The sequence below is a fragment of the Arachis hypogaea genome, chromosome 17, assembly GCF_003086295.3.
Source record: "Arachis hypogaea cultivar Tifrunner chromosome 17, arahy.Tifrunner.gnm2.J5K5, whole genome shotgun sequence".
Classification (NCBI taxonomy): Eukaryota; Viridiplantae; Streptophyta; class Magnoliopsida; order Fabales; family Fabaceae; genus Arachis; species Arachis hypogaea.
In genome coordinates, this window is record NC_092052.1 from 101,743,491 (window position 1) to 101,763,966 (window position 20,476).

The following is a 20,476-nucleotide window of genomic DNA, read 5'->3' on the forward strand; positions in this document are numbered from 1 at the left end:
TTTGGTTAGGTTGAGCTTGAAGAGCTTGGTTCCACCTTTGGTTTTGATTGCTTCCTAGTTGGTAGGGTCCTTGGTTGTAATTTGGTCTTTGTGGATAGGAGTTAGCTACCGCCAATGTAGTGTCTTCTTGGAGCTTAGGACACTCATCAGTGTAATGAGTGTTACACGCACAAACACCACATATCTTTGGTGGTCCTTCAATCCTTGGAGGTTGAGGTGGAGCAACTATCAAAGCTTGAGGGATTTGTTGCCCTTGGGTGAGTTGTCACAACAAGATTGTCATTTTTCCAAGGGTCTTGGTTAATATAGCATCTCCAGAAGGAGAAACTTCATTCAAAACTTTCAGTTGTGGACTCCTTGCCCTTGGGTGTTGAGTGGAGTCTGCTAGATCAGATATAACTTCCCACGCTTCGGCAGCGGTCTTGTTTTTGGTCAATGATCCTCCACTTGCGGCGTCTAAGAGAAGCTTGTCTTGGTGGTGCATTCCTTGATAGAAATAACTGATAAGAACCAACTCATCAATCCTATGGTGAGGACAAGCCTCCAGAAACTTCTTAAATCTCTCCCAATACTCATACAAGGTCTCCCCATCCCGTTGCACAATGTAAGAAATCTCTCTTCGCAACTTGTCTGTTTTCTAGGGAGGGTAGAACTTTTCCAAAAATTCTTTACGCAACAAGTCCCAATTAGATCTAACTTCACCCGGTTGAGTATAAAACCACTCCTTCACTTTCTCCTCCAAAGAGAAAGGGAAAGCAAAGACCAACACTGCGGCTTCATCCGCCCCATGACTTCTCGCAGTTGCACGTGCAACTTGGAAATCCTTTAGATGCTTCAAAGGATCTTTCCCAGGCAGTCCATTATATTTGGGAAGCAAGTTTATCGTGCCAGACTTAGGCTCAAAATTTGGGTCTAAAGCCAGATACAAGATTTGAAGCGGTTGCAAGTCAAGATCAGGAGCTCCGGCCTCCTTCAAGGTGATTCTTTGAGGTGGGTCCGCCATGACGGTATCACCTGAGTCACTCAAAGAGAGTTCAGTACTCCCCACAGATGAATATATAGTCTCCTCATTGTTTGGAGAATGATAGTCACGAATGGGTGGTGATAGTGAGTGGGAGGTTTCCCCAAGGGGTCCTGATTCACTATCCACAAAAGCTAGTCGGCGTCGAGCTTGCCTTATATGAGTTAATGTCCTTTCGATTTCCAGATCAAAGTGGCCAAGCTCGAGTCTGGAAGCGACCATGTCATTTAACTGAGGAGGCAATGAAAATCAGGCATTTATGAAAAGCAAAACAAAGATGTGCAAGTAAACAAGAACCACTTAACAATCAACAACTACTAAAACTAACTAGAGAGAAAAGTAGTATCTACAATTAGTGCTAAGTAGCAAACCAAAAGTCAAATATTCACACTATTCACATACTTACACAACTAAAATTGTAGCACTCATTTCACTTAAAGTGAACTCCCCGGCAACGACGTCAAAATTTGATGCGCGGTGAAGCCAATATGCATATATAGGATTAGGAACTTGGTTATCCAAAAATGGAATTAGTGTTGTAAGTATAGTCCTAACCCAACAAGTTGGCAACCGATCAAATTAGAGGTTCACAAGGTGTACCACAATTCAAAACTAATTTAAAACCGAGAGTATTTGACTCCCGGGTCATCTCCCAAGGAGTACTTTAGAGCAATGAGTGTGCAAATCCGGTTGTAGAGATCAAGGGTTTGTCATTAAAAAAATAAGCACATAAAGCAATAAAAGAACATGCAAAATTGTAATGATTGAACTAATAAAGAAATTAAAGAACCGACTATGTAATATAAACAAGTAAAGTATAAAAGAGATTAACATAGGAATGTATGAAAGATTAAAAGCATCAAAAAGAGTCTTGGCTTGGAGTGAGCTAAGGGTCCTTTCCTTGTTGGAACTACAACTATGACAATTATGATGGATTCATCTCACTTGATCAACCCTCACATCAGAAAGTAAGTTAAATGAGCATAAGTATTCCTAACCCACAAATCCTAACTTGCTTGCAAATTACTTTAGCAATAAATTAGTGTTAGTGGTAACAAGAACAATTAACAATCCAAGAATTGAAACTAAATATTGGACATTCCAACTCTAGAGACCCAATTGCTCACTTTACCAAGCCAAGAACCAAAATTTAGCCTAAAACCATGTTTGACATTTTGTCAAACACTTGGTGGGCAAGAACTTTAAACATGGAGAAAATGAGTAAATGCTTGAACCTAAAAGCAACAATTGGTCTCAATTAACAAGAATAACACAAGGAAGCATGAAATAAACATCAAACATCAAATTCATCAACAAGGAATTAAAATTGCAAGAGAGAAGCAAAATTGAACTATAACTTGAATTAGAAGAAAGAGTAATGACAATGTAACTATAAAGAGTAATAACAAGAGAATACTTACAATGAAAGCTAGCAAAATCCAAGATCAAAAATGGAAATGGCACTTGAATGTAAAACCCTAATATAAATCCTAATAGAGATGATGAAAAACTTAAAGAAAAAACTAACTAAAGCTTCCTACTACTACTCCTAAAACTACACTAATGATATGCTATCTTATGTTGTTCATTCCCCCTCCAATATGAGCTAGAAGACTTCAGAAATGGGCCTCCAAAGCCTCCAAATCGCGAGGCACGTGCTATTTTAATGAAGTCATGTGCGGACACATGTGCGGATGCACAGATGTGTGCGTCCGCACACCTCACGATAAATCCAGGCCTGTGTGTATGCACAAGTGGCCTTGCGCACGCACATGAGGCGATGCTTGGCTGGACACACGATGCGCTCGGAGCAATCCACGCGCTCAGATTGGGCAGCTGTGCGTTCGCACAGCTTTGCGCACGCACACGTCTCTGAGCTTATCTCCTTTGATTCTTCAAGTTTCCTCCACTTTGCAAGATCTTCTTCCATTTTCTCCGACCCATTCCTACCTTATACACCTGAAATCACTCACAGACAACATCAAGACATCAAATGAAAGGCAAATGGAATAAAAATAGATTAAATTAGGCACAAAAGAGCACATTTTCATAATCAAGCGCAATTTGGAAGGAAAGTTCAAAAGCATGCTATTCAAGGCAATAAGTGCAAGTTTATATGATGAAAATACATCCAATTCTAACCAAAAATCATCATCAAATATGGATTCATCAGTGCCCCGAAGACTTACGAAAGCTGGAAGTGCATTAAGTACCAGAGGGGTTTAAAGGATAGCATCATGACTGCTGTGGCTCCTATGGAAATCCGTGTCTTTTCCGACTTGGTGGACAAGGCGAGAGTGGTGGAAGAGTATGCCAAGACGGTAGCTTCATCCAAGGAAACTCATGGAGGGAGCTCTAGTTGGGGGCGTAGCAAGTATTTTCATCCTAGAGGGCAAAGCTTCAAGAGAGGAGGATATGCGCCTCAAGGTCAAGGAGGCTTTAGAAAGAACACCCATGATCAGATTCAGCATGGCAAAGGGAGAGGAAATCAGAGTAAGAGTTCTTCGGATTTAGCTTGTGATCGTTGTGGACGTTTTCATCCATATGACTCTTGCAAGATTGGTATAGGTGGGTGCTTCAACTGTGGCTTGCCTGGTCATTTTGCGAGGGATTGCACACGTGGGAAGAACCAAAGTGCGGGTCAAGGTTAGCACCAGGGGCGAGTCTTTGTTGTGAATGCCAAGGATGCTTCCAAGGCGAATCCATTGATGAGAGGTATATGTCTAATTGGTGATAAGTCCTTAGTTGCATTATATGATACTGGAGCTTCGCATTCGTTTATTTCATTTGCTAAAGTTGAGGAATTAGGCTTGAAAGTGTCAGAATTACCATTTGATCTGCATGTACATACTCCGCATCAGATGGTTATGACTAGGTCAGGTTGTAAACAAGTAGGTTTCAAGCTAGAGGGTAGAGACTTTGTGCATGATTTGATCTATTTACCAATGGTGGGGCTAGAGATGATTTTGGGGTATGATTGGTTGTCGAAGAATCGGGTTTTGTTGGATTGCTTTGAATGGATAATTCGGTTTATGTCAGAGGGAGAGAATGGAGCAGTGGTAGCTACGGGGTATTACCTGAACTCTGTAATGGTGCATTGTAGTGGGAAGGAATGTCAGGGTTATATCCTGTTGGCTGCTAATGCGTTGGGTGATGCCCAGAACTTAGATCAGATATCAGTGGTTAAATATTTTTCAGAAGTGTTCCCGGAAATTATCCCTGAGTTCCCACCTCAAAGGGAGATTGAATTTGCGATTGAATTGGTGCCGGGAGCCGGACCAGTGTCGATTGCGCCATATAGCATGGCTCCGATAGAGCTGGCAGAGTTAAAGACTCAGTTGAAAGAGCTTCTGAAAAAGAGGTTCATTCGACCAAGTGTATCACCGTGGGGAGCGCCAGTTTTATTGGTGAAGAAGAAAGATGGAGGAATGCGATTGTGTGTGGATTACCAATAGTTGAATAAAGTGACTGTAAAGAACAAATACCCGTTGCCAAGGATAGATGACTTGATAGATCAATTGCAAGGAGCTGGAGTGTTTTCCAAGATTGATTTTAGATCCGGTTAGCATCAGATAAGGGTGAAGAAGGATGATATCCCTAAGACTGCATTTAGGACACGCTATGGACACTACGAGTTTGTGGTAATGTCCTTTGGGTTAATGAATGCATCTGTTGTTTTCATGGATTACATGAACAGAGTGTTTCGTCCCTTTTTGGACAAATTCGTGGTGGTTTTCATAGATGACATCTTGGTTTACTCTAAGACGGTAAAGGAGCATGAGGAACACTTGAGGATTATGTTGCAAATCTTAAAGGAGCAGAAGTTGTATGCTAAGTTGTCAAAGTGCGAGTTTTGGAAGGAGGAAGTAAAGTCCTTAGGCCACGTGGTGAGCAAAGCAGGAATAGCTGTAGATCATTCTAAGGTAGAAGCGGTGATGGAATGGGAAAGACCAATGACAGTGACGGAAGTCTGAAGCTTCTTAGGTTTAGTCGGATATTACCGGAGATTTATCGAAGGATTCTCCCGGATTGCACTACCGATGACGAAATTAACGAGGAAAGAGGTGCCATTTATGTGGACGTCGGAGTGTGAAGAGAGTTTCCAGACTTTAAAAAAAAGGTTAACTTTAGCACCTATTTTAACCTTGCCGGAACCGCATGAACCATTCGACGTGTACTGTGATGCTTCTTTGAAAGGTTTGCGTTGCGTGTTGATGCAACATCGGAATGTGGTGGCTTACGCATCGCGTCAGCTGAGACCGCATGAGGTGAACTACCTAACTCATGACCTGGAATTAGCGGCGATTATGTTTGCATTGAAGATTTGGAGACACCACTTGTACGGAGTAAGGTTTAGCGTCTTTTCTGATCATAAGAGTCTCAAGTATATCTTTGATCAGAAAGAGCTAAATATGCGTCAGAGGAAGTGGATGGAGTTGCTGAAGGACTATGATTTTGAACTGAGTTATCATCTCAGAAAGGCGAATGTGGTAGCAGACGCATTGAGTCAGAAATCTTTAACAATAGCTTGGATGAGAATCAAGGAAGAGGAGCTAGTAGATAAGTTTGTGGATCTTAAGTTGGATATTGGTGAAGTTGCCGGAAGAGCTTGTTTAAACCAGTTACAGATCTCAAGCACTTTTAAATCAGAAATACAAAGGGCTCAGCAAGATGAGCAGAAGCTTCAGCAATTGTTTCAACCAGTTGGTGAGAAGAGGCTTGGAGAATTCACCAAAGATGATGAAGGATTATGGAGATACAAGGGAAGGATTTGCATATCGGATGTTGGGAGTTTGAGGCAAGACTTATTGTCGAAAGCACACAACAGTGGGTTTTCTATTCATCCTGAAAGTACGAAGATATACTACGACTTAAAGAAGATGTTCTGGTGGTCTGGGATGAAAGGTGATGTAGCTATAGTAGTATCCAAGTGCCTGACTTGTCAGAAAGTGAAGATAGAGCATCAGAAACCGTCGGGAATATTACAGCCACTTGAGATTCCTCAATGGAAGTCGGAAGGAATTACAATAGACTTTGTATCCGGTTTACCGAGGACTAGGTTGGGATTTGATGCGATTTGGGTGATCGTCGATCGCTTAACCAAATCCGCTCATTTTCTGCCTATTCGAGTGAACTGTTCTATGGAGGAGATAGCAAGGTTGTATATAAAGGAGATAGTAAGGTTGCATGGTGTGCTGTCGAGTATAGTACCGGACCATGATCCCCGATTCACTTCAAGGTTTTGGGGAGCTTTCCAAAGAGCTTTCGGTACGAAGTTATGTCTCAGTACCGCATATCATCTGCAAACCGATGGACAGTCAAAAAAGACTATTCAGACATTGGAAGATATGCTCAGAGCATGTGTGTTGGATCAACCCAGGAATTGGGATCGTTACATGCCATTGGTGGAGTTTGCGTATAACAATAGCTTTCATGCGAGCATAGGGATGGCTCCGTATGAGGCTTTGTATGGACGGAAGTGCCAATCTCCACTTTGTTGGTTTGAATCTGGTGAAACAAGTATTTTGGGTCCTGAGGTGATAGCAGAGACTACTGAGAACATTAAGAAGATTCGTGCAAGGATTCTAACTGCTCAAAGTCAACAAAAGAGCTACGTGGACCAGAGAAGAAAACCGTTAGAGTTTGAAGTGGGAGAACATGTATTTCTTCGGGTGACACCGACAATTGGGATTGGAAGAGAAATTAAGACCAAGAAGTTGAATCCAAGGTATATAGGACCTTTTGAGATTCTAAGGAGATACAGGCTGGTGGCGTATCAAGTAGCTTTGCCACCTCATCTATCTAACTTGCATGATGTATTCCACGTGTCACAGCTCCAAAGTACACATCGGATGCGGCTCATGTGTTGGAGCCTGAGTCGGTTGAGTTGAAGGAGAACTTAACCTTTCAAGGCATGAGAACTCAATCACGAAATGCCACAGTAGGCTTGTTTTCAAGAAAAAAGAGTAATGCCAGTTAGGATCTATGACACTAGTACAAAGAAGCTACGAGGAAAGGAAGTTCAGTTGGTTAAGGTTGCTTGGGAGCAAGCAGGAGTTGAAGAGCATACTTGGGAATTGGAGTCCGAGATGCAAAAGGATCACCCCGAGCTTTTCTTAGGTAATTCAAATTTTGAGGGCAAAATTTCTTATTTGGTGGGAGAATGTAAGAACTGTAAATATTCAACCAGTTAATTAAGTAATTAACATTGCCCAAATTATATTCCGAAAAGTTAGAGTGAGAATTTGAGGATTTAAAGGTGATTTTTGGACTCAGTGGATTTTTCTGAGTCAGAAAATGTGCTTTCTGTAAAAAACCGTGAAAAACTGTGAACCGGCAGTTGAACCAGTTGAACCGATTCAAGTCTGCCCGGTACCGCACGAGAAAAAGTGAAAACAGTCAAAAATCTTAGAAAAACATTAGAAGTTGAAAACCGGGCGTTAATTTTAAAGGTTTGGCCCGAAGTTAGGTCAAATGGGCTAAAAACGCTAACGGGTTTGACCGGGCCCAAGTTGGGCCCCTAGCCCAACATATAAATAGAGCCATTAATGAACCCAACCCACCATAACACTCACATAAACACACTCACACAGCTGGGAAGAGAGGAAGAAGAGAAACCCTTTGGCACTATTTATTTCAATCTTCCGAAGCTCATATCTTGAGCTAGAGAGCTCCGATCGCCGCACCGTTTGCGGCTGCACGTTCCTCGTGAAAAGCTCTAAAAAACCCATACAAGAACCTAGAGAGGTAACCACGAAATATTTTCTATTCTTCTCTCCAAAATTTTGGTTCTTAGGGTTTGTGACTAAGTGAGTTTTTGTGATTTTGGATGTTTAGGTTTGCTCTAATCCTTGCTTAGTCTTGAATTTTTGCTATCAAATCTATTGGAAAAGGTAGGAGTCAATAAACCCTTGTGAAATTTCAAGTTTGATAAACTCTAGGTTGAATTATTGTGAATTATGTGTGGTATAGCTTGAAGTGGTGAGTAATTGAACTTGTTGGAGCTTATTGGTGATTGTTGGTGGCTTGGATTGTGTTGGAAAAACCTAGCTTCTACTCAACTTTGGTTTAAGGGCATATTGGAAATTGGCCAAGGTATGGTTTTGGTTTTCTCTATGTAGTATATAATATTCATGGACACTTAGGCTAGTGACCTATAGGATAGGTTTGGATTTATGTAGTTGGTTGATGTTGTATGTTGAAATGATATTGATATGTTGAGAATTAATGATTTTGAGATATGATGCTTGATAACTTTGAATGATTGTATATTGTTGGATATGGATTTAAAGCATGAATGAGGTTGATTATGTGAATTGATGAAGATGAGGTAATGATTGGTGAATGTATTAGTGAAGGATTGATTTAGAGTCATATATTTGATGTTGATGATTGAGAATGGTGATTGGTAACCCTAGAAGGTAAATTATGTTGTAAATGGGGATTTGGTATTGGTCTAATTGGATGTGGCTTGATGAATTGCTAAATTTGAGTACATGTGAAATTTGGGTAAAAAGGGAATTTTTGGTAAACTTTGTTCGATTATAACTTTTGCCTTGGTTTTCAAAATTTTTTTAGATTTGTTTAAAATTAAAGATCTTTGAAAACCCATTAAATTGATATAAACTTTGAAAAATTTGGAATTTTGTAGAGGAAGTTATGATCATTCAAAGTTTGTGTTAAAAATCTGAAATTCTGCTAAGTTGCAGAATTTCATGATTTCTGATATGTGCGAGCGCACACCCTTGTACGAATGCACACCCTGCGAAAATTTGACCTGTGCGCACGCACAGGTAGGGAAATGCATTCTGTTTACAGCGCTAGCACAGCTTGTGCGCGCACATATCTAAGGATGAATTGCAACCTGTGCGTCCGCACACGTACACGCACCTGTGCGCACGCACACGTTAGGAAGGCCAGTCTGTTGGGGTTCTGGCACAGGTTGTGCGAGTGAACAGATTTTGTAAGTTTTGCCACCTGTGCGTACGCACAGTCCTGTGCGTACGCACACATCTTGAAACTCTTCGGAGCATGCGCGCGCACACCCTGGTGCTGCCGCACACGCCTTGTTTCTCAAATTTTTCTTTGTTTTCAACTATTCTACCTTCCCAACAAGGTTGTAAGCTCCTTTAACACTATTTTTAGACTCTTGGGCCTAGTTTTGGATAGTTAAAACTTGGGAAAGAATTTAATGGATCTAGGTGATAATATTTGGAAAACTTAGAAAATAGAGGCCTAGGTTTTTGGCGTGCTGAGAATGGTTTGACGTTAGGTGAAGGATGATTGATATATGAGATGAGGAATAATGAACTGTTGATATTTGGAAACTGAGTTATGAATGGACAATGGTTGAGATGAGTCCAGGACTCTGGATGAGATAATGGATTCATGTATATTAAAAATGTTTTTCTGAAAACCACTGAAATAATGTTTTTATTGAGATTATGAGACGCTATGCGCCCGGCAGGGACGGTGGTTGGATCCCGCTGACGAACGGATTTTGGACGGTTTAGAATTTCACTAATGAAATCTCGTTGTAAAGTATAGTTTCTAAACCAATCACTAATCCTTTCATACAAAAAGTTGTTTGTCACAAGTACAAACCCCTAAAATTTATAAACCGAAGTATTTAAACCTCGGGTCGTTCTCCCTAGGACTTACAATGAAGTGTCTTGTTATCGGTTATGAGTTATTTTGGGGTTTTGGATAAGAAGCATGAAAAATAAACGGCAATGAAAATAAACTAAAAACTATAAAAGGCTCTTGGAAAGGTGTGAGAACTAGAAGTTCTATCCTAGTTATCCTTCTTAATTGTGATGAGAATTGTTCATTGCTACCACTTAGTTAACCCTTACTAATTAAAGGGAAGTCAAGTGGATGAATTGACTTGAGCCACAAGTCCTAGCCAACTCCCACAGAAAGACTAGCTTTAGTGCACTCCAAACCAATTAGCAATCTCTCCAATTATCAATCAACAAAGGAATTAGATAACTTAAGTATCACTAATTACTCTACCTAGGCCAAGAGGAACAAAATCTACACTAAAACTAAAAGAGACATTTCAACAAACACATAAAGTGCAATAGAAGTAAACATTATTAATTGCAAGAATTAAAGGAATCTACAACTACAAAGGTAAGAGATCAACAATAGAAAAGCAAAGAAGACACATTTATTATGAATTACCTCTTATTGAATTGAAAGAAAATGGGATGAACAATACTAGATCTACAACAAAGTATAAGAACAACATGAAGGAAATTGCAATAAAAGAATGGAAGAAGAATCAATGTCATTACAAGGAATTGAGATGTAGAAGTAGAAGAACATGAATCTAAATCTAGACCTAAGAACTAAACCTAATCCTAATCCTAATTCTAGAGAGAAGTGAGAGCTTCTCTCTCTAAACTAAAGTGATTATTTAGTTGGAAGTGATGTTATATGAATGAATGATGATTTCCCCTTAATCCTTCATCCTTTTATCCCTTTCCCTTAGCAATTTGGCGCCAAAAATGGGTTCAGAAACCCTCTCAAATCACCAGGCACGTGCTGCATTAATGAGGTCATGTGCTATCATCGGCGCGTGCGCGCATGGTACGCGTGCGCGTCCCTGGTCGATTCTGCAATGTTCGCGCGAGCGCCTTGTGCGCGTGCGCGTGCATGGCTGACTTTGCTTCTTTGACTTTTTATGCTTCTCTCCACTTGTATGCTTCCTTCCTTGTTTCCTTTGATCCATGCTTAGTCTATTTCAACCTGAGGTTACTAGCAAACACATCAAGGCATCTTATGGAATCAAACAGAAACTAGAATTCATCAAAATAAGGTTTAAAAAGCATGTTTTTACACTTAAGCACAATTATGGAAGAGATAACAAAACCATGCTAATTCTTAGGCTAAATGTGACAAAAGGTTATCAAAATACTCTAAATTCAATGCAAAACAAACCGTCAAATTGGGGTTTGTCAACCTCCCCACACTTAAGCCTTAGCATGTCCTCATGCTAAGATAAGAAGGAACTTAAGGGTTATGACATTTATTGAATGCAACTAAACTATATGAGTCCTATCTAATTGCAACTATCTAAAGCAATTGGAAATGCTTAGTTCAAACAAATCAATTCCCAAGAGAGCATGTGTAAGCACAAGAGCTAGGCATATAGGAACTAAGTCCAAACCACAATTGTATTGAATTGTCAAAAAGAGTTCAAACTTGCAAGAATATAGGTAATATAGGTGAATACATGTGATTGAACTTTTGAACCCTCACCGGATGTGTATCCGCTCTATTCACTCAAGTGTTTAAGGGTTAATTCACTCAATTCTCTTCTAATCATGTTTTCCAAAATTTGATTTTCTTCTAACAATCAACACTTATTCAATGCGTGCATACATTCATCATGAGGTCTTTCATTTAGGTTGTAACGGGGTTAGGGTCAAGGTAGGATCATTTATGGTCAAGTGGACTAGGATTTGAGTCTTTGATTAGCATAGACTTTCCCACCTAACCTATTTAATGACCTATACAAATGCGAGCTATTCTAACTACCCATTCTTCACTTTTTCTTACATACTCATGCATTCTCTTTTTTTTTCATTTCTCAATACTTATGCATTGATTCTTACTGGGCTTCACCTTGGGGCATTTTGTCCCCTTTATTGCTTCTCTCTTTTTTTTTTCTCTTTTTCTATATACATTTTTTTTTTCTTTTCTTTTCATCATTTTTTTTTCTTTATATATATTTTTTTTTTCTTTTTTTTTTCTTCTTTCAAACTAAATACGAGAACATCAATGCATAAGGTCTCTACATTTAATCAATACATGAACATGTGCCCAATTCCTAAACATAAAAGTGTATTGCCCCTTTTTATCCCATCCAATGTTCCCAAGCCTCACCAACTTTGAATAATAAAACACTCTCACTAGCCTAAGCCAATCAAGGATCCAAACAAGGACTTTTCATTGGTTTTCCGCCTTGGGCTTGTAGTGTGCTAAAATAAGAATAAGTTGGTTAAGCATAGGCTCAAAATTGGCTACAATGGAGAGTAAAAGGTTGGCTATTTGGGTAAGTGGCAAATGAAATAATGGCCTCAATCATATAAATGCACAAACACAAGAATTAAACGGATATATAGAATCAAGCAAATTAAGGATCACAATCATGGAAAGAGAACAATTTCACACAAGAATGGGAAATAAATGGTTATAAAATGTAACCACATCCATAGGCTCAAGTCTCACAAGCTTGTGTTCTCAATTCAATACATGCTTCACAAGGTATGAAATTTAAGCAAGTTTCAAAAATTCTTTTTTCAATCAATTGGGTTAATGCCCTATATTTAACTCCTTGAAAAAAAAGAAAACTCAATGTTTGACTAAGCATTGTTGTGATTGAAAAGTTCAAAAATTTTCTTAGTTCACCCTTTCCTTTTTCACTTAGAATCAATATAATATGCAAAAAGGGTGCCTAAGTTTTACTTAAAACATGATTTCTAATCACAACCGCAAACTAAAAACAAAGATAAACAAAATGTATAAAGAAGAATCCACTAAAAGTACGGAATCTATCATCCAAAAGATCTAAAAAAATATCCAAAAGCATCCAATAATATCTAGAAGCATCAAAATGTCTAAAATCCAAAATAAGCAATAAAAGTATCCAAAGCAAACTAGAAATGCAAATGCATCAAAATATATACAAGGATGTGCAAAATGAGATAACTAGGCCGAAAAAAAAAAGTTCACCAGTTCCCAAATAATGCTACCGGTGCCCTCCCCACACTTAAAATGAAGCATCGTCCTCGATGCTAAACCGGAGGATCAGTGGGAGGTACAACGATAGGCTCTGGCTCTGACTGTGGCTGCGGGACCGGGTGAGTCCCCTGTGTCTAAGGTGGTGCCTCCATGTGCGCTGGCTCTGTAGTGTCAGGGGCATCCTGCTGAGCTGGTGCGATATCTAGAGAACCGAAGCTCACAGTAGATATTGGGGAATTTGCCAGGATTGGTAGAAGGCAACTGCTGATTCTCTTTATCCTCGTCCTGCAATGGATTCCTAGCATAGTTCTTGTAGATGGAAGGAATGGAGGGGGTAGAGTGTTTTCTCTTTTTAGAGGCGGTGGCTATGGCTTTGCCTTTATCCGACATCCTGAAAAAAAATGTGATAGAATATATAAAACATTTAGCATGTAACAAAGAAGACATGTTCAGGATACCATTATCAAAGAGCAATCATGATGTTGCACTGAATATGTAAAAGTGAACAAGTAAGCATAAGTGACTGAACCAAAACCGTAATCCTCATTAAAGGTAACACCTCATATGCAAAAGGCACTAATATCATCATATTCATGAAAGAATTGTTAAAGAGGGTTAAAAGTGAGTGTTAGTAAAATAGTGAAAGAAATTAGTGAGTTAGAAAAGTGGATTAGTGATATGATGATATATAGGCTCAATTGAACGAGAAATTGCGGTTCATGTTCACGATGATTGTGCAAATCCGGGAAGTCAAAAAGGAAACGGAAATTTGCCCAAAACTGAAATAAAGATCAAAATGAAACTAATTTCCTTGAAAATCGGGCAGCATTCCGGCTTAAAATTGGACGTTCCCGGATAGCAGAATAGCACAAACAGTAAGAAAGCAGCATCAATTAAGCGCAGCAGCAGTGGTACAGCATTCGGGCAACAAGAAGTGCATAAAAAGCAGTCCAAAATCAGCATACAACATTCAAACAGACAAACAGCAATTAAGCACATACGGAGCACTTATCAGGCCTAGAATCCTCTATCCAGTCCTAGCTACCTAACCGCAAGTATTTCTAACTAATCCTAACATTCAACATTTGAATTTAGCTAACTAACATGCAATTCTAGGAACGAACATGAATGAACAAATAAAAAGGAAAAATAGAAAAGAATTAACAGAAATGGAGCTGGAACCTGGGAGCCGGGAAAAACTGAAAATGGACAGTGGGGACTACGATAGGGCAGGGGCAGCGGAGACAGACTGGCACCGCCGTGAACGGTGGCGCGGTGGTTCGAGAAACTGAGGGGAGGAGGGACGGCGATGGTGAGAGAGCGAGGAGGTCAGAGGAGTAAGAGAGAAGGGAAGAAAGAGAGGGGAAGGAAGTGATGGTGGCGCGGCGGCGGAGATGGTGGCGCGGTGGGGGTTTGGCCGGGAGGAGGAAGAGAGGAGTGAGAGAGAGAGAGGATGGGTGGTGGTGAGAGGGGGAAGAGAAGGTGAGGGTGAGTGATCGGCGGTGATGATGGCGCGGCGGCGGCCGGTGTTGCTGCTGCGATGACAGTTGGGGTGAGGAGAAGAAGAAGATGGAGGTTGGGGGGATGGGGTGCGCGACTGCGCAGTGTGCTTCGCGAGCTAGGGTTATCCCAATTTTTGAATTGGCGCACGCGCGTGATGAGCGGATAATTTATACGCTTTTTGGCATTGTTTTTAGTATGTTTTTAGTAGGATCTAGTTACTTTTAGGGATGTTTTCATTAGTTTTTATGTTAAATTCACATTTATGGACTTTACTATGAGTTTGTGTGTTTTTCTGTGATTTCAGGTATTTTCTGGCTGAAATTGAGGGACTTGAGCAGAAATCAGATTCAGAGGTTGAAAAAGGACTGCTGATGCTGTTGGATTCTGACCTCCCTGCACTCAAAGTGGATTTTCTGGAGCTACAGAACTCTAAATGGCGCGCTTTCAATTGCGTTGGAAAGTAGACATCCAGGGCTTTCCAGCAATATATAATAGTCCATACTTTGGCCAAGCATTGACGACGTAAACTGGCATTCAACGCCAGCCTTCTGCCCAAATCTGGCGTCCAGCGCCAGAAAAGGATCCAAAACCAGAGTTGAACGTCCAAACTGGCACAGAAACTGGTGTTCAACTCCACAAATGGCCTCTGCACGTGCTACACTTAAGCTCAGCCCAAACACACACCAAGTGGGCCCCGGAAGTGGATTTATGCATCAATTACTTACTCATGTAAACCCTAGTGACTAGTTTATTATAAATAGGACCTCTTACTATTGTATTAGGCATCTTTGATCAGTTGTATGCTATCTTAGATCACAATAGGGGGCTGGCCATCTCGGCCATGCCTGGACCTCTCACTTATGTATTTTCAATGGTAGAGTTTCTACACTCCATAGATTAAGGTGTGGAGCTCTGCTGTTCCTCAAAGATTAATGCAAAGTACTTCTATTTTCTATTCAATTCTTCTTATTTCGCTTCTAAGATATCCATTCGAACCCAAGAATGTGATGAAGGTGATGATTATGTGTGACGCTCATCACCATCTCCCCTATGAACGCGTGCCTGACAAACACTTCCGTTCTACATGAATTAAGCTAGAATGAGTATCTCTTAGATTTCTTAACCGGAATCTTCGTGGCGTAAGCTAGAATGATGGCGGCATTCAAGAGAATCCGGAAAGTCTAAACCTTGTCTGTGGTATTCCGAGTAGGATTCAATGATTGAATGACTGTGACGAGCTCCTAACTCGCGATTGCAGGGCGTTAGTGACAGACGCAAAAGGATAGTAAATCCTATTCCAACATGATCGAGAACCGACAGATGAATAGCCGTGCCGTGACAGGGTGCGTGAGCATAATATTCACTGAGAGGATAAGATGAAGCCATTGGCAAGGGTGATGCCTCCAGACGATTAGCCGTGCCGTGACAGGGCATTGGATCATTTTCCCGTGAGATGACCGAAAGTAGCCATTGACAGTGGTGATGTATCACATAAAGCCAGCCATGGAAAGGAATGAGACTGATTGGATGAAGATAGCAGGAAAGCAGAGGTTCAGAGGAACGAAAAGCATCTCTATTCGCTTATCTGAAATTCCTGCCAATGAATCTACATAAGTATCTCTATCCCTTTTATTGTTTATTTTAATCTAATAAAGTATCATGTTTAAATCCGCCTGACTGAGATTTACAAGGTGACCATAGCTTGCTTCATACCAACAATCTCCGTGGGATTCGACCCTTACTCACGTAAGGTATTACTTGGATGACCCAGTGCACTTGCTGGTTAGTTGTATCGAAGTTGTGACAATTATGAATTAAGATCAAAGCACCAAGCTTTGGAGCCATTACCAGGGATTGTTCGAGCCTGGACATCACAATTTCGTGCACCAAGTTTTTGGCGCCGTTGCCGGGGATTGTTTGAGTTTGGACAACTGACGGTTCATCCTGTTGCTCAGATTAGGTAATTTTCTTTTTATTTTATTTTCAAAAATTTTTCAAAAAAAAAATGTCTAAAATTTTCTCATCTGTTTTCGAAAAAAATAAAAATGTTTTCAAAAATAAATTATTCTATGGCTTCAAAATTTTTAAGAATGAATTCTAGTGTTTCATGAAATATGTTGAATCATATCTGGCTGTAAAGCCATACCCAAACTACTTTGGGATTGATATTCAACTAATCACTCCAGCCCATGTAATTATATGTTGCAGCCTGGCTGGCTGTAAAGCCATGTCTAAATTCATTTGGACTGAGGCAGGAATTTGTTATCAAGAGCAAGTTAGTTGGAGTTAATCCACCTGCTACTGTTTCTGATCACCTGCTGAAGCTTGGCTGGCCATTGGCCATGTCTAGTGTTTTGGACTGGAGCTTTCTTTGAAAGCTTGGCTGGCTAGTGAGCCATGTCTAATTCCTGGACTGAAGCTTTAGACTAACATGGCAAGATTCCTGGAATTCATATTAAAAATTTTGGAATCCTTATTTTTCCTTTTAATTTTCAAAAAATATAAAATAAAAATCCAAAAAAACTAGAAAATCATAAAAATCAAAAATATATTGTGTTTCTTGTTTGAGTCTTGAGTCATATCATAAGTTTGGTGTCACTTGCATATGCATCTTGCATTTTTTCGAAAATATCATGCATTCATAGTGTTCTTCATGATCTTCAAGTTGTTCTTGGTAAGTCTTCTTGTTTGATCTTGATGATTTTTTTTGTTTTGTGTCTTTTCATGTTTATCATATGCATTCTTGAATTCTTAGTGCGTAAGCATTAAAGAATTCTAAGTTTGGTGTCTTGCATGTTTTCTTTGCATTAAAAATTTTTCAAAAATATGTTCTTGATGTTCATCATGACATTCATAGTGTTCTTGGTGTTCATCTTAACATTCATAAGCATTCTTGCATGCATTCATTGTTTTGATCTAAAAATTTCATGCATTGCATATTTTTCATGTTTTTCATAAAAAAATTCAAAAATTAAAAAAATATCTTTCCCTTTTTCTCTCATCAAATTCGAAAATTTGAGTTGACTTTTTCAAAAATTTTTAAAATCAAGTTGTTTCTCATGAGTCAAATCAAATTTTCAATTTGAAAATCTTATCTTTTTCAAAATCTTTTTCAAAAATCAAATCTTTTTCAAAATTATTAGTTATTTTCGAAAATTCCAAAAATATTTTTCTTATTTTATATCATAATTTTCGAAAATAACATAAATAATTAATGTTTTGATTCAAAAAATTTGAAGTTTGTTACTTACTTGTTAAGAAAGATTCAAACTTTAAGTTCTAGAATCATATCTTGTGATTTCTTGTGAATCAAGTCATTAATTGTGATTTTAAAAATCAAATCTTTTTCAAAACTAATTTCTATCATATCTTTTCAAAAATATCTTCTTATCTTATCTTTTTCAAAAATATCTTTTAAAAATATCTTTCCTAACCTCCTAACTACTTATCTTTTCAAAATTGGTTTTCAAAATTTGTTTCAACTAACTAACTAACTTTTTGTTTGTTTCTTAACTTTTTCAAAACCACCTAACTAACTCTCTCTCTCAATTTTTGAAAATATCTCTCCCCTTTTTCAAAATTTCTTTTTAATTTATTAATTATTTTAATTTTTAAAACTTAATTTTCGAAAATTACTAACAATTTTTCAAAAAAAAAAAAACATTTTCAAAGATCACTAACTCCTTTTCAAAAATAATTTTCGAAAATTCCCTCCTTCTCTCTCATCCTATTCTATTTATTCATTCATTAACTAACATCTCTTCCTCACATCATCACCAAATTCGAACCCCCTCTTCTATCTGTGTTCGAATTTCTTCCTCTTTTCTTCTACTCACATAAGGGAACCTCTATACTGTGGTAAAGAGAATCTCTATTATTATTATCATTTTCCTGGCCATTCTTCCTTGTCATATGAGCAGGAGCAAGGATAAGAATATTCTTGTGGAAGCAGATCCAGAACCTGAAAGGACTCTGAAGAGAAAATTAAGAGAAGCTAAAATACAACAATCCAGAGATAACCTTTCAGAAATTTTCGAACAGGCAGAGGAGATGGCAGCCGAAAATAATAATAATGCAAGGAAGATGCTTGGTGACTTTACTGCACCTAATTCCAATTTACATGGAAGAAGCATCTCCATTCCTGCCATTGGAGCAAACAACTTTGAGCTGAAACCTCAATTAGTTTCTCTGATGCAGCAGAACTGCAAGTTTCATGGACTTCCATCTGAAGATCCTTTTCAGTTCTTAACTGAATTCTTGCAGATATGTGATACTGTTAAGACTAATGGAATAGATCCTGAAGTCTACAGGCTTATGCTTTTCCCTTTTGCTGTAAGAGACAAAGCTAGATTATGGTTGGATTCTCAACCCAAAGACAGCCTGAACTCTTGGGATAAGCTGGTCACGGCTTTCTTAGCCAAGTACTTTCCTCCTCAAAAGCTGAGCAAGCTTAGAGCTGATGTTCAAACCTTCAGACAGAAAGAAGGTGAATCCCTCTATGAAGCTTGGGAAAGATACAAACAGTTGACCAAAAAGTGTCCTTCTGACATGCTTTCAGAATGGACCATCCTGGATAAATTCTATGATGGTCTATCTGAGCTATCTAAGATGTCATTGGATACCTCTGCAGGTGGATCCATTCACCTAAAGAAAACGCCTGCAGAAGCTCAAGAACTCATTGACATGGTTGCTAATAACCAGTTCATGTACACTTCTGAAAGGAATCCTGTGAGTAATGGGACGCCTATGAAGAAGGGAGTTCTTGAGGTTGATACTCTGAATGCCATATTGGCTCAGAACAAAATATTGACTCAGCAAGTCAATATGATTTCTCAGAGTCTGCATGGAATGCAAGCTGCATCCAACAGTACTCAAGAGGCATCTTCTGAAGAAGAAGCCTATGATCCTGAGAACCCTGCAATAGCAGAGGTAAATTACTTAGGTGAACCTTATGGAAACACCTATAACTCAACATGGAGAAATCATCCAAATTTCTCATGGAAGGATCAAAAGCCCCAACAAGGCTTTAATAATGGTGGAAGAAACAGGTTTAGCAATAGCAAGCCTTTTCCATCATCAACTCAGCAACAGACAGAGAACTCTGAGCAAAATGCTTCTAATTTAGCAAATCTAGTCTCTGATCTATCTAAGGCCACTGTAAGTTTCATGAATGAAACAAGGTCTTCCATTAGAAATTTGGAAGCACAAGTGGGCCAGCTGAGTAAAAGGATCACTGAAATCCCTCCTAGTACTCTCCCAAGCAATACAGAAGAGAACCCAAAAGGAGAGTGCAAGGCCATTGACATAAGTGCCATGGCCGAACCTGAGAGGAGAGGAGAGGACGTGAATCCCAAGGAGGAAGACCTCCAGGGACGTCCAGTGATCAATAAGGAGCTTCCCTCTGGGGAACCAAAGGACTCTGAGGCTCATCTAGAGACCATAGAGATTCCATTGAACCTCCTTAAGCCCTTCATGAGCTCTGATGAGTATTCCTCTTCTGAAGAGAATAAGGATGTTACTGAAGAGCAAACTGCCAAGTTTCTTGGTGCAATCATGAAGCTGAATGCCAAATTATTTGTCATTGATACTTGGGAAGTTGAACATCCCTTGTTTATCAATGAACTAAGTGATCTGGATCAACTGACATTGCCTCAGAAGAGACAGGATCCTGGAAAATTCATAATACCCTGTACCATAGGCACCATGATCTTTAAAGCTCTATGTGACCTTGGTTCAGGAATAAACCTCATGCCCCTCTCTATAATGGAGAAACTGGGAATCTATGAGGTGCAAGCTGCTAAAATCTCATTAGAGATGGCAGACAACTCTAGAAAACAGGCTTATGGACAAGTAGAGGACGTGTTAGTAAAGGTTGAAGGCCTTTACATCCCTGCTGATTTCATAGTCCTGGATACTGGAAAGGAAGAGGATGAATCCATCATCCTAGGAAGACCTTTCCTGGCCACAGCAAGAGCTGTGATTGATGTTGACAGAGGTGAAATATTCCTTCAATAGAATGAGAACTCCCTTGTATTCAAAACTCAAGGATCTCCCTCTGCAACCATGGAGAGGAAGCAGGAAAAGCTTCTCTCCAAGCAGAGTCAACCAGAGCCCCCACAGTCAAACTCTAAGTTTGGTGTTGGGAGGCCACAACCAAACTCTAAGTTTGGTGTTGAACTCCCATATCCAAATTCTAAGTTT

General features: G+C 39.4%; 2 non-coding genes across 2 annotated transcripts; one reads left to right on the plus strand and one right to left on the minus strand.

Annotated features, from left to right (window-relative positions):
- Window positions 1-521: 521 nt before the first annotated feature.
- LOC112768874 (small nucleolar RNA R71) lies at window positions 522-628 on the plus strand. Its single transcript, XR_003186254.1, has one exon. It is a non-coding gene; the product is annotated as a small nucleolar RNA R71 (small nucleolar RNA).
- An 18,093-nt stretch (window positions 629-18,721) lies between these two features.
- On the minus strand, window positions 18,722-18,829 carry LOC112767668 (small nucleolar RNA R71). The gene has a single exon (XR_003185109.1). It is a non-coding gene; the product is annotated as a small nucleolar RNA R71 (small nucleolar RNA).
- Window positions 18,830-20,476: the final 1,647 nt, after the last annotated feature.